A 13,691-nucleotide genomic window follows, 5' to 3' on the forward strand; every position below is an offset into this window, starting at 1 on the left:
ACTTCCCGCTTTTATGGTGTTTGGAATTTTATGTAAGCATAAGTTCTTACATTAAAATGTAAAATCCCCATAAGCATCGATTGAATTTGTCAACAATGCAAAGAAACAAAAACGTAGTCATGAATTCTCATGATAAATTTAATTTTTTAATTAAAAATTCTATACAATGAAAGAATGTTTTCAAAAGGAGAAATCATTATGTGATATGAAAAATTAATATGCTCTTACAATTGCATTTTTCACTGATCAATGTTGGAAAATTTCTGGAGAGAATCTCCGAATCATTTCGTTAACGTTATCAATGGTAGCCTAAAATTACGTTTTCAAAACTTCAATTTCCGAAAATTTCTTTAAGCCTCCAACCTTCTAAAGTCACCAGAGATGACCTAAAATTTACTTCAATTTTGAGAAGCATTCAGAAACTCTCTTTTTCCACAGGCATTAACAAAAATTGACTCTAGCAGTGAATTTTGGCGTCAATTAAAAAATAATTGTTGGGGAATCTTGATCCCGATCCACTTCCTCAAACATCATTAAAGGTTGACTAAAACTGCGTTTTTAATACTACGATTTGGGAAAAATTCTGCAAAGGGAGGAGGAGTCTCAGGTCCCCTAAAAAAATGTTTTAGACCCCTTTAGAAAAAGGCGCCCATGTCACTCAGTTTATCTATAGGGTTTTTTTTTTTTTTTTTAACGTTTTGGTTAATTAAATCTGGACATAAAAACTAAATGGAAGCTTTTTAAGAACGGCAGTTCAAGTTTTTGCAAATCCGGCACTGAAAATATGTATGTGTTTATGTGTCAGAAAGTGCCCTCCACCCCCTCCTGAAAAAATTCGTGCTACACGCTACTGACTTTGTGGACAGATTTCTGTCATGAATAGGTTTCAGCAAAATTTTGTTTGGTTTGAAAATTTTTAATTTCATTCAATAAAGCAACGCAATGAAATGATGAACTTAATTGTTATTAAAGAAGCCATGAAGCTCAAAATCTTCATTAGTCAAAACAAAAGTAAATTGACGTTATTTATCTTTGGAAAACGAGGTAATTTTCCATTTCATCTATTGCATCTGCTGATGTTATTGCTTCTTCCGTACATCGCCATCCAAGAATCATAGCCATCATTCCGAAAAGCACTTAATTTAAACCCAGCGTTCATTAAAGCAAGCCAGAAACTAGAGAAAGCGGGGAAACTTTCACGCACGTCAGAGAACACGTGACGCAAGCGGTCAAGCGACAAATGTTTCGCGGTTCATTGTTTTTCAACAGCAGAACGCAGACAACTTCTGCAGCAGCAAATTGATCATCCGTCAAAATAGCTTTTCCCGCCGTGCGTTCGGAATGACATTTTAAAAGTTTGATTGGAAGTGCATTAAATTCGAAAGATTTCTCGTCATCGAAATGTTACCGTAGAATGTTAGATGTTCCATTTTATATTCTTTGATTTTTTGGAATTATGAAAGGTAACAATGCGATGCATGGAAGTTTGCCATCAACAGTTTGTAAAAAGCTCACCTGTTTGAACACAGCTGAGTCAATCAAAACGGAATATTTCCACCTTCTTTCGCAATAAACTGCTCTTTGATAGTCCTATTCGGATATGTTTGAAAGATGCGAAGGTGAGTTTTTTGCTTGGAATTTTGTGTAATGTTTGTTTTTAAATCAATGTTGTACTTGAACTTAGTGTCTGACCACGGATTGTATGGAAAGACAAACATTCGTTTACAGCCGGAAATGGACAAAATTTATTATTTTTAGCGATTTTAGCTTTTGCAGAAGCAGAGTCTCATTCAAATGAGCGGAATACACGCATCAAATTTTTACTTTCCCCCCACATTCAGATAGACTTGTCTCATCTGGACGTTAGAAAATTCCATACAATCCGTGGTTGGAGAGTACAAAATAATCCTCATATATGAATGCCTCAGTAGCCAAATCGATTAACTCCACTTTAAAAAAAAATCATCATTGCTACTTTAATAGAGCTTAATCAATGCTTAGCATGTGAATTTATAAACTTTTGGTTCAGTTCATTTCTGACCATGTGATGGCAGAAAATGTAACAGATCTTCATAACTTTTCTCGACCGAGACGGCATTATTTCATTGTTGCATCACTTAACATTCAATAATTTTATTTATAGTTGTATAATATTTTTTGGCAGCGTTTGAGAAGCAAAGAAGTGATTGTTTTAACAAGGCAAAACTAGATCCAGTAAGCAACTGCTTTGCTGGTCAGACATTGAGTAAAAATAACTTGGCGGTCCGTTTTAAGTTCAGGCAATTATGGCAATGATGAATTTAACTTATTCCCAATCAATCAGGGTTGGCCGGATTGGACCCAACTGGGTTGGACCCAATGGGTTTTTTTTTCGAAAAAACCCATTTAAAAAAACCCATTATTCAGCCCACTTTTGGGTTTTTAAAAATGTTTGAGGTTTTTAAAAAAATTAATTAATTTAAATACTTTTACAATTTAAACTTCTATTTTATTTGTTCTTATCACCACAGACAATGGACATAAAAAATGAATTTTGAACTTTAATACTATTTTTCTTAACTCTTAACGACATTAAAAAATACTTCAAAGATTTAAAAAATATATATTTAACTTTTATCTTTAACTGGTCAATAAATAACTCAAATTATCTTGACTAAGTCCTGTCACGTCTGGTTTTCTCAATATTTGTAGATTGTACAGAGGAAACTACTCTAGCTAAAAGGCTTTCATGTGAATTATTTTCTGCAACCCGACACGTCAGAAATTTCGAATTAACAAGTTATATTTTTTTTAGAAATTAACAGGTTTTACAAATGGTCGGACAGAAAACAGAATAGGATGTACAGTATTTTCATTATCTTACAAAAAAGTTTAATATTTCTTAATCTGTACACAGAAATAGAAAAACAGGCAACATAAAATTCAAAGAAATGTCTTGATTAAGCTGGAATTCAGTAAATAGGGATTTAAACTACTTGAGGTTCTACAGTAGTTTTGCATAACAAAATGAATTACAATAAAGTAAAATGCAAAAAAAAAGTAGTAATTAAAAACGAACAATAGATTTTATCACTCAAGACGTAATTTTGCCTTAACTGTTGGTAATCATGGAAACTAAAAAATCTGAAACTTCACCATTCTTGAGTTTCGTCGTCTTTCATACTTTTCTTCAGAAAACGCTGAATTTTAACTAGTTTTCCAGTTTTTTTTACCCCAAGACAATTCTTGTTCTTTGTCCATATACTTACGCTACAATATGCTACAAGTACCCTACATTTTCCCTAAAAAGAGACAAAAAAACCCACATTTCTTTTAAAAAACCCAGCTTTAGTTGGGTTTTTTTTGGGTTTTATTTAAAAAACCCAAAAAACCCTGGGGTCCATGGGCTTTTTTAAAAATACCCGGGTTTTTGCCAACCCTGCAATCAATGTTAAAAATTAAATGCTCTCTCTTATATATCTATTTGAACGAGTCAAATTTTACGGTAAATCTCTAATAAAGAAGCAATTTTCACCCGTCATACAAGGACGGGCGATTTTCTAGTAATTGTAATAATCCTTAATTTAGTACACGATTAATTTAATTCATGTACTGCATTAGATAGTCAATGAAAGTTCATGATATTGGCCGAAGTTATAGTGTAATAAATAAATGCTTCGTTACTTAATCCAAAAGATGACAAATTCACGACAGTCAGATTTTAAAAAATAGATTCAAAGAAGCAGTATAAAAATAATGTCATTTCTTTTTCAAAACTGACTTCAAACATCTTATGGCCATTCCATGTGACAGAACAGGACATTTGGATTAGTTTTGTCTGTAGATTTTGCTGATACAAATAAATATCTAGACATTTTATTTTTGATAGCACCCATAAAAATTTTGCTTAAGAGTTACGTAGAACAAAAAAAAATTATTGTTCTTAAATGAAATAATTGAAGAACATGCAATAAAATGCTCGTGTCGGACCGGGAGTCGTATGATTCCCGTTCCGTCACAGGCATTTTATTGTGTATCGTTCAATTATTCTCTCCAAAGTGATTAACTTTTAATGTTTTACATAGTTCCTATGACAAGTCTTTATCGTTGCTATCAAAAATATAATTTCTAGCTTGTTTTATTTGCATTTATGAAACAAAAACTACGTACAAACTTACTTCAAATGTCCTATCCCGTCGCATGGAATGGCCCCTTGACACTCGGCAAATTATATTATGCACGGTTTCTAAATAAACAAGTCAATTAGGTTTGCTGCCTCAACGTTTGCACATTAGATAAATATTTACACTGTAGTCATGTATTACATATCTTTGTTATTTCCTAATAGAGAACGAAGTTTAGTAATTTCAGTACTACACTTCAAACCTTGCGAGCATTTAAATCTAGCTCATAAGATGACCCAATTGGAACGCAATTTTCGAGTATATCTGTATTTCTATTACGAAACACGCAACGCTGCTTAGGACGAAACACGATTTAAAAAGATGAGAAGTAAATTCATTTACTGCTGAATTCCGAACAAGATGAAAAAAAAATCAAAACTGGTTTGAAAATATGCCATATATATAAAGTCCGAAATGTGGTAAATGTCGACATTTGACCGGCAAATTTCAACATTCACATCCAAAGACATAAGCGAAATATTTTCGGTGAACTCAAATTTTGGTCTTTCAGGATGACATGATATGCATATGTACACAGAATTGTACTGACGTATCGTGAGGGGGGCAAGGAGGAAAAACCGTCTTTCTCTAGAAGAGTGCCTCTGGTCCCCACGCTCCTCCTTAATCTCCCAAATATAATTTGACTGTATTTTTAGCACTCCAATTTTAAAATATTTCTTAAAGGGGAGCCGTTTACCTGGCCCTTTTCCCCTCACTTAACCAGTAAAAAAGTCTATAGTGGTGATTTTTACGACTTCAATTTTAAACAATTTCCAGGGTAGGGAGCCGCCAAAGATGACTTTTAAAATAAGCGTTTTAACGTTAGAACTCCGAATGTCTGTCCGTAGCCTCTAACGTCACCAAAGGTAGATAAAACTTGTGTCTTAAAAGCCTTACTCTCGACCAATTTCCGGGTAGATCCCTCAAGCCCTCATCGATTCCTTGATGCCGTCTAACAGGGACTAAACGTGTATTTTTAGGTCTTCAGTTTAAAACAATTTCTGACCCTGAGCCCCTATCCCGTCTCTGAACGTCTCAACATATCGTAACCCGTAACCCGGCAAGGAAAGTGACAACTCAACATTTGAGAAAAACGTACTAGCTTTTGATTTTAAAAAAAAAAAAACCCTAATTTAATGCTCTTTCTTGCTACAAAACTCGCAGGAATTTAGCCTACATACTTGGTGCGTGGTGACGTAAAAAATCATATTACCAATACTGAAACATCATTAAATTTCCATAATTTAGAAGGAAAATTTTCGAACTTTAAGTATGCATTATTAATTTAGACAAGAAAACTAATCATTAAACATCACATAATGTTTTTACTCGTTTTGCAGTATCTAAAACGAAATTACTAAAATCTACTATTTCGTAAAACCTTGATTTTTTCGAAGTCTGTGTTTTTTTTTTTTTTTTTCCCAGTCGTGTCACTTTCCTTGTTGAAGTGTAATATGATGGTTTAAATTTGCGTTTTTAAAATTTCAGTTTCAAAAAATTTCACGGAATATTACCTGAATTCCGACCATTCTTCTAACGTCAGCAATGATGACCTAAAATACTCATTTAGGACTTAATACCTTTGATGTTTCACTTTCCTGCAAAGCATTAAGTTGAACATACAGAATTTGCCATCATTAATCTTATCCTTAATGTTAAAACTTAACTCATTCTTTAAAAAAAAATAAAATCTAGTATTGGAACTTGAAAGAAGGTGGATAAGAACGAGCAGTTTAAAGTTTTTGCTTCGCTTTCGAAAAGTCGAAGGTCCGGCACTGGGGGCGGGGGAGAGAAGTAAAAATCCCCATCTTGTTGCGCCTTTGCTTGCCCCTCCCTTTCGTGACTTCTGACTACGCCCATGCATAACTGATCGGTTACGTTAGATTGCAGTTATTTTGTAGAAAATTACAAAAATGCTTGGTGATTTAACTTGAAACTTCGCAGATGGTGAAGCCACTCTTAAAACTTCATAAATTTCAACCAGGGTTTTATTCCGGACGCGAATATTGGACAAACTGACACTGGGGGGGGGGGGGGGGCATAGTTGAGAATATTTTGAATTACATTACAACAGTATAGCATAATGTGATAATGATACTTAGTTTAATTACATGCATGTGTAAACTTGGGTGAGTGCACATTTTGTATGTACATTCATATTGTCATAAAGGTTTCCTTAAGAAAAACAAAAGTGTTTCTTGTGTTCAGTAAGTTACTGTCCTATAGCCAGGGCTAAGGTAGAAATACATGAAATACAGCGCCAACTCAGTCATTCCATCCGAGGACTGCAGTTTCATGCTTGCACTCCTCGGATGACCTGGCGATGTGTTTCGTGTTTTTTTTTTTTTTTTCTATTATGCAAGATTTTCTGATAAGTTAAGGCTGTTTTCTGGATTGTTAGTTGCGACGGAAACAAATTTCTGGAATTCACTTGTAAAGCATTGATTTATTTGATGAAAGATGAACACTTTTATTTATTTAGTATTTTTTTGTGCACTCGTTTCATTGATATTTAGTAAATGCTACATTTTGTAGAGTTTTGCACACGTTGAATTTCAATGATATAGCATCAACGAATTTTTTTTTTCCATATTTTACTGGCCTATGTAGCTTTTCCCATAAAATGCCAATATCGTTGAACTCGGAAAGATATCGTCGATTGAATGAGTCAAGTGTCGATTTTTGTCAAACAAAAAAACATGGGGGGGGGGGGGGGATTTGTATTGATATTAATTTGAATTACTTACTCTGTACTGATGCTTTTAGTCACAGGCAGGGCTCATTTTGATTTCGGAGACCGCTGGGCAAAAATATATTAGTGTCTCCTGTGATATCTTGCATTGTAATATTGTCTCGCTCTCCGCACCGCAACATTTTGCACTGCTTTAAAAGGAGGTCTATTTTCAAGTTTTTAAATGAAAATAAGTTTCATTGTTTTGAAACAACGTGCACACATTCGAAATACGAACTTGAACACTCAGATCCTTCTAAAATTTATTTAGTTACCAGTTTGTACCTTTTCATGCATTTTTTTTTAAATCAAAAAGGCTGCACAATGCTCCTAAACCTTTATGGTTTGTCTAAAATATGCTTTTTAAGACGAAGTTTAGGATGTATGATTGATTGAAAACTTGATAGTTTGGTATAAGTTTAATTAAACTAGACATAAAATACACAAATGTATGAAAATAAGGGAAAAAATGACTTCATCAATAAATAACTTGAGCTATGGCAGAAATATTTATACTTCCATACAAATTCACACCAGATTGTAAAATAGCACATAAATAGTAGCACAAAAATTGCTTTTAAAAGCATGATTTGAGGAGCATCCAAACAGCTGGAGTCTACAAACAGATAGGGTAGGTGGGGGTAAAGCCCCGCGTGGGGTAAAAACCTGCACCGAGTTTTTTGACTGACCTCAATCGAGTAAAAAGTTGACCATCGGGTGATAGTTTTGTCTCATTGAAACTAATTGTTCCATGAAAGTTTGACCCAATGAATCACTCTCGAGGTGAGAAAATGAGGAAAGTCAGTTTTCTACTACTTACATGTAACTTTTCTGAAACATTATTTAAGCAGCACAAACTGCTGGATTTGAGGAAAAGAATCAGCGAATTTCTTGATGGTACTGCTGAATTTAAGCTTTATTTTCGGGTTAAAATAATTTCTTCGGCGGGCTTTTTAAAACAACATGGCGCGTTTTTCCAGAAAGTGGTTAAATGGGGGTAAATCACCGCAGGAGTTTTGGGGTAAATCCCCGCAGCTCCAAAAGTGCGAGGATTTGCCCTACTTGACCCCAAATTGACAGTTTCCACTATTTCATTATTATTATTAGTATTTTAGAATGTGTTTGAGCAATTGTTTTTATTTAAAAAATATATTCGGTTGTTCGCATTTGCTCACAAATTTGAATTCGAGTAAGATTATATGGGTATTTTTTTATTTTAATAAAATTTCACGCTCATTTCAGTTAAAACATATTTTTAATTTTTGCAATTTACTCCAGGACGTACAAAATAAAAAGAAGATTTAAGAGCAATGACGGAGGTTTATCTCAATGAAGCGCTTAGATTAATAGAAGAATGCTCATCAATTTGCATGGCAGCTGTTAAAATTGGTGTTAAAATCTGGGGATCGACAAAAGAAACGGGGAGGTGAGAAACTTTGAAGATTTAGATCAACCTTTACTTTACCTTTTAGAACAAGAAAAAAAGATTTGTTTTTTTTTTTTTGTATTCCTCTCCATCGGAGATTTTTTGGTCTTTCTCTAAAATCTCTAAGGTTTCTTCTTTATAAATATGCATAGGAAAACAACATAAAATCATCAATTTTGTGTTCAATCCCAACTTGCTGGTAGGGATTTTGCGAGTGAGTTCATGAAGAGAAATAGGCTGTCTCTGAGAGTTCTAAGCAAAACCAGCGTAGTTAGAGCAGCCATGGGTTTCAAATAGAGCTTAGCTCTCACAATACTTTGACAACTTGGAATCCGCGTTAAAAAAGTATAAGTTCAGCTCCAACCAAATGATTAACATGGACGAAATTGGTGTTCAGACGGACACCAAACAAACTTTCTCTACACGTTGCTCCTAAAGGAAAAGAGAAATATTTCCGAAAGTGTTGCAACTGAGTACTGCTGCGTATGCCATGAATCCACTTGAGCACTACATCCCACCGTAATTTATTTATGCAAGAAAAAGAAAGAATCGTCAAATTCTTCGTGGCGGTCCAGTAGGTTGAATAGAAAAGATATGGAAAAAGAACAGCTTGCTATGGGAAAGGAGAGGAAAGCAGTGCGAAAAATAGAAAAGAGCATGATATGGAGTCAAACGACATAAGTTAACTTTTTCACAATACCAATGTCAAAAAAAAAAAAAAAAAAAAAAAAAAAAAAAAAAAAAAACTGGCCAAAAAGCCAATAAATTCAAAAATAGAAAAAAAGAAAAGAAAAAAAGAATGAGACTTTTCCTTTTATTCGATAACTTAAATACAGGTATGGAATTACAACTAAAAATATCTAAACCAATAAATAATGTTATACAGAGTTATTATCAGGTGTTTTTTTATGCAGTCATCCTCTTTTATCCAGTATTATCTTGACTGGGATAAGGATCCGCATTGCGGTTCTTTACCCCTACAATGCGGGACTTTACCCCATTTTGTGGGGTAAAACCCCGAAATTATTTTTTTCGGTTCATTTGTAAATTTCTCCGTAATTAATGATCAGACTGAGCTTTAATTAGGAGAGGCAATAGCTAATAAACCATTCTACGGTTTTAATTTGAAATAGTGAGAAATACTTCTCTTTATCGACCACAATGTTACATAAACTAAAAATTGCGGGGCTTTACCCTCACCTACCCTATTCAACTAAACATCTGAAATAAAAACTAATCGCTTATTTATTTAAAAAATATATTTTTAAATAAATAAGCGATTATATATATATAGCAGTATAGTTATAATCGGTCACTGGAGCTACGATAGGGTAAAAAGTATCCCGTGCCTTGAAAATTACTGGCAAAGGTGAACCGCATTAGAAACTATTTGTATGTAATCGAACTTAGTGTCAACATTCATCCGCTTTTAACCTGATATTTTCACTCTCAATCCGAGGCTAGGCTGACTCGAAAATGATCGGATGCGTGACGAATCTGAAATATTTCATGGATAAAGAATTTTCGGTGTCGCTGAAGTTTTAAACTTTGCCTACAGGGACAGCTCACACTAATTTCCGCACTGTTTTCAATGGTAAAGAGCAGGATAATTTTTCCTTCACCAGACATTATCTTGTACCCGAGAACAGTTCTCTTTGTAAAGGTCAGTTGGAATGAAAGGAGAAATCAAGTAAATGGGGGAAACAAACTCGATTGCTACACTTTTTATCAGTCAAACCCCGCTCGAACCCGGGATGTAACGATTCCCCGGCAGTAGCGAACTGTTTAAATGGTTCTATTTGAAGCCCTATGTCGCTAATGTATTTTCAAATGCTTGTAACAAAATGCTGGAGAATCGGCTACAGCGGTCTAGAAATTTCTAAAAATTTCAGCTTTTCATAGCACGTCCCAGCTGCGTTCTTTACCGATTTTTCCATAAGCAACCCCTTTTTCATCACCAGAACCACATTCCTCGTCTATTGTTTCTCTAAAAATAAAGTGAACAAGACACTGACCATGGCTACATTAGGCAAGCATAAAAAATTTCTGTAGAAGATTAAGTTGAATTTACTTTGAAATTGGAAAGCAGCAAAAGCCTATTCTCAATTTCAAAGGAATTTTTCTTTTCTAAATTTACTGCAGTCACTAATTATGTGGCAGAATTGTAATTCTAAGGTAGCTGTCAGCCTTTCGAGCAATTTTTTTTATGACAGAAACTAGATAAACAAGTTGTAGATTTGTTTACAATAGTTGACAGAAAAAAGAACGAAATGTACATAAAATGCAAAAGCGTGCAACTAAAAATAGTATCTTTCTTCCCTCCCACCTATTATTAAATAAAAAGAAATATTTCTACAGTTAGTTAATTTTAATTGCTGTGCACAATACTTAATACTAAAACAGTGAAGCACCATTTATACGTTTTTGAAGGGGACTGTATGAAAAAAGCGTACAAACGAAAAAACGTATAATAGGTAAAGGTTAATGTGTATTAGACTTTGCCGGGACCAATTTTAAAAACGTATAATTGATAAAAACGTATAAAAGAGAAACGTATAAACGGTGCTTCACTAAGTTTTATCCAAAAGCGCTGACATAAATATCGTGTAATAAAGGCATTCATTATTGAAATATCTTAGCAAGTATGGACTTTTTTTTTTTTGAAAAATCCGATGTAGAGAACCTTTTATCATAGCGATTTCTTAAGTCGGCCGCTGAGGGTTCGTTATAGCGGGATTTGACAGTAATAATATTTGAAACTAAACTGTTAGTGGATGAAGACTGTAGGAAACATTTAGAATACAATGTGAGAGTTTCATGTTTCCTAACAAGTAGTAATGTGGATCGAAAAAAACTTTTTTCCTGATTTTGTTGATGGGTAGTGCGGGAAAAATACCATTAGTGGTGAAAAGTGAACATAAAATTTTTGAAATTTTTTGAACAATTTCTTGATTTGCCACAATTGCGTTGAAGTTCCGACCAAATACTGTTTTTTGCTATTTTTAGCAAAATTAGTAAAATGAAGTTTCACTGTTTTCGATGATGAGTAGTACGAAAAATTAATTCCCATAAAAAAATTGAGGTATCTGGTATAATTGCTTCCTTATCACAAATGCGTAGTAATTTTGTCAATTTCCTTTTTTTTCTTGCTTGACGATTTTAATAATTTTTGTCAACACGTTAAAATGCTGTTTTCGCCTTATTTACCTGAAACAATTTTTTATTTGTCAAATATGATGAATTTTTAGATGTTTGGTACATTATAAATTAACTACTCATTGCTTATACACTTTAAAATTTTCAAATATGTTATTAGGAAACTTTGTGCAACTCTGTTTGCTTTGCATTCAGAACCTGGGTAAAACAGTCCAGAACTCGCCTAAGAAGAGGCAGGTGTACAGAAAATTTCTGCCCGCCCTTTTAACAGAATGTTTGATCTGTTTTACGTAACAAAAACATTTTTCGAGTTGAATTTCGGTGTTGTAGAGCTTTTACTTGTATTTCAGCTTTGCTATTAATGACAACATTTCTTCCATCGTGGCCATTTACAGTTGCCGTCACTATTTTGTTAGTAGGTATTTCTATTCTCAGCTGTGTAGAGATTCTAAAACAGAATGGTGATTTTAAAACCGTTTCACATGCTACGTTTATTTCAGTTTTTTTTGACAAAAGAATGCGTCGTGATAAGAGGTTTGCTGATACTGATTGAGAACCCAATGAAACAGATCATAGTACTCCATAAACCTAAATTTTATATAATTTTGGATCCTTAAACTTTCAAGCTTGCTTGTTGATCCTCATTTCCTCTTTGAATTGCGGAATATTTTTTCAACTAATTGTCACGCATTTGTGGAAAAAGAAGGAGTTATAGCCCATACCTCAAATTTTCTGAGGGAATTTACTGTTACCAATGGCACTTTTTTCGCACTATGCATCATCAAAAACAGAAAAATACTTTTATTTGCAAATTTTGCCAAAAATATCAAAAAACAGCATCTGGTTGAAACTTAAAGCAATTGCAGCAGATCAAAAGATCATCCAAAAAAAAATTTTCCGATAACTTTAATGTATTCAAACTTGGGAGTTTTTTTTACAAGAAAATGTCATTTGTTCGTTGGACAAATACTGGGGATATTTTTCCGAATGGGGGATCCACCGAAATTAGTTACTTATGTTTTTAAAAAGATAAAAGCTGACAAACGATCAACTGAAGATGAACCCGGCCATTCCTTGAAGCACATTTCAAAGGATTGTAACCATGAAGAAAAGAAAACTTTTATATATATATATATATATATATATATATATATATATATATATATATATATATATATATATATATATAAAATCAGTGTCACCGACTAGAACTGAGGAAAACTACTTTGTGACCTCACCCCGGTTTTGGGGTCAGCACAAATTGCTAAGAATGTTGCTTTCTTGTAGAGTCACTGCATTTTGCTAACACGTTTCATCATATCTCTCTATTATTTTTTGATATTATTATTATTTTGGGAATGTCGAGCTGTTCTGTTATGACCTATATTCACAGAAAACTGGAGGTAAACCGATAATCCATCATGATTTCGGGAAAAATCCCTGAGCGTTTCAATTTGCAAAAACTTCAATTACACTTCAAAAGCACTAGATAACAAGAATATAGTTCATTATATTTAACAGCAAATATCTTTGGAAATGCATTTGCAGACATAGACAAGGAGTAGGCATAGTAACAGTAGAAAAATGGAAGAGGATGGTCAAAATATGTGAAAAAAAAGAAGAAAAAGCAGCTGGTGGCCTTTCATTGCCTTGGCATGCGTAGTTCAAGGCAGAACTTCAATCTGTTTACTGTCGCTTCCAGATAAACAGATTATATATAAGACTACTATATAAACTATAGAAGAGACTACACTATAGAAAATCACCCGTCAAGTTATGACGGGTGAAAATTGCTTCTACATTGGAACGAAGCCTTTGCCTGTTGGGTGATATTTTCATAGTTGAAATTGTGACCCTAACTCCAGTGGATTGACTCTGAACTCCAGTAGATAGCGTTCATTGTTGACCACTCTTTTTTGTTTCTTCATTCTCCTAAAATGTCAGTCTTACCAGAAAAATAGTTAGATTATTGGATCCAGTTCAGGCTTGTCAAAATAAAGCATTTCCCTGCATGTCAAACATTACCAGAAAATATTATCAAATTATCATGTCGTGGAGCGAGTTTCATTGTTAGTGACGTCAGGAGCGCTACTCGATCAGTGAATACGCTATTATATATATATATATGTATATATATATATATATATATATATATATATATATATATATATATATATATATATATATATATATATATATATTAGGGTGGTCCTTT

The 13,691-nt window shown here is 33.6% G+C and overlaps 1 protein-coding gene across 1 annotated transcript in view; it reads left to right on the top strand.

Moving 5' to 3' along the window:
• Positions 1-1,276: 1,276 nt before the first annotated feature.
• Positions 1,277-13,691, top strand: part of LOC129217411 (uncharacterized) — a 59,565-nt gene continuing 47,150 nt past the window's right edge. The window contains exon 1 of the mRNA XM_054851709.1: positions 1,277-1,619. The gene's annotated coding sequence lies outside the window, so the exon portion shown is untranslated. The remainder of the gene's footprint in view (positions 1,620-13,691) is intronic.

The sequence above is a fragment of the Uloborus diversus genome, chromosome 2, assembly GCF_026930045.1.
Source record: "Uloborus diversus isolate 005 chromosome 2, Udiv.v.3.1, whole genome shotgun sequence".
NCBI classification, from domain to species: Eukaryota; Metazoa; Arthropoda; class Arachnida; order Araneae; family Uloboridae; genus Uloborus; species Uloborus diversus.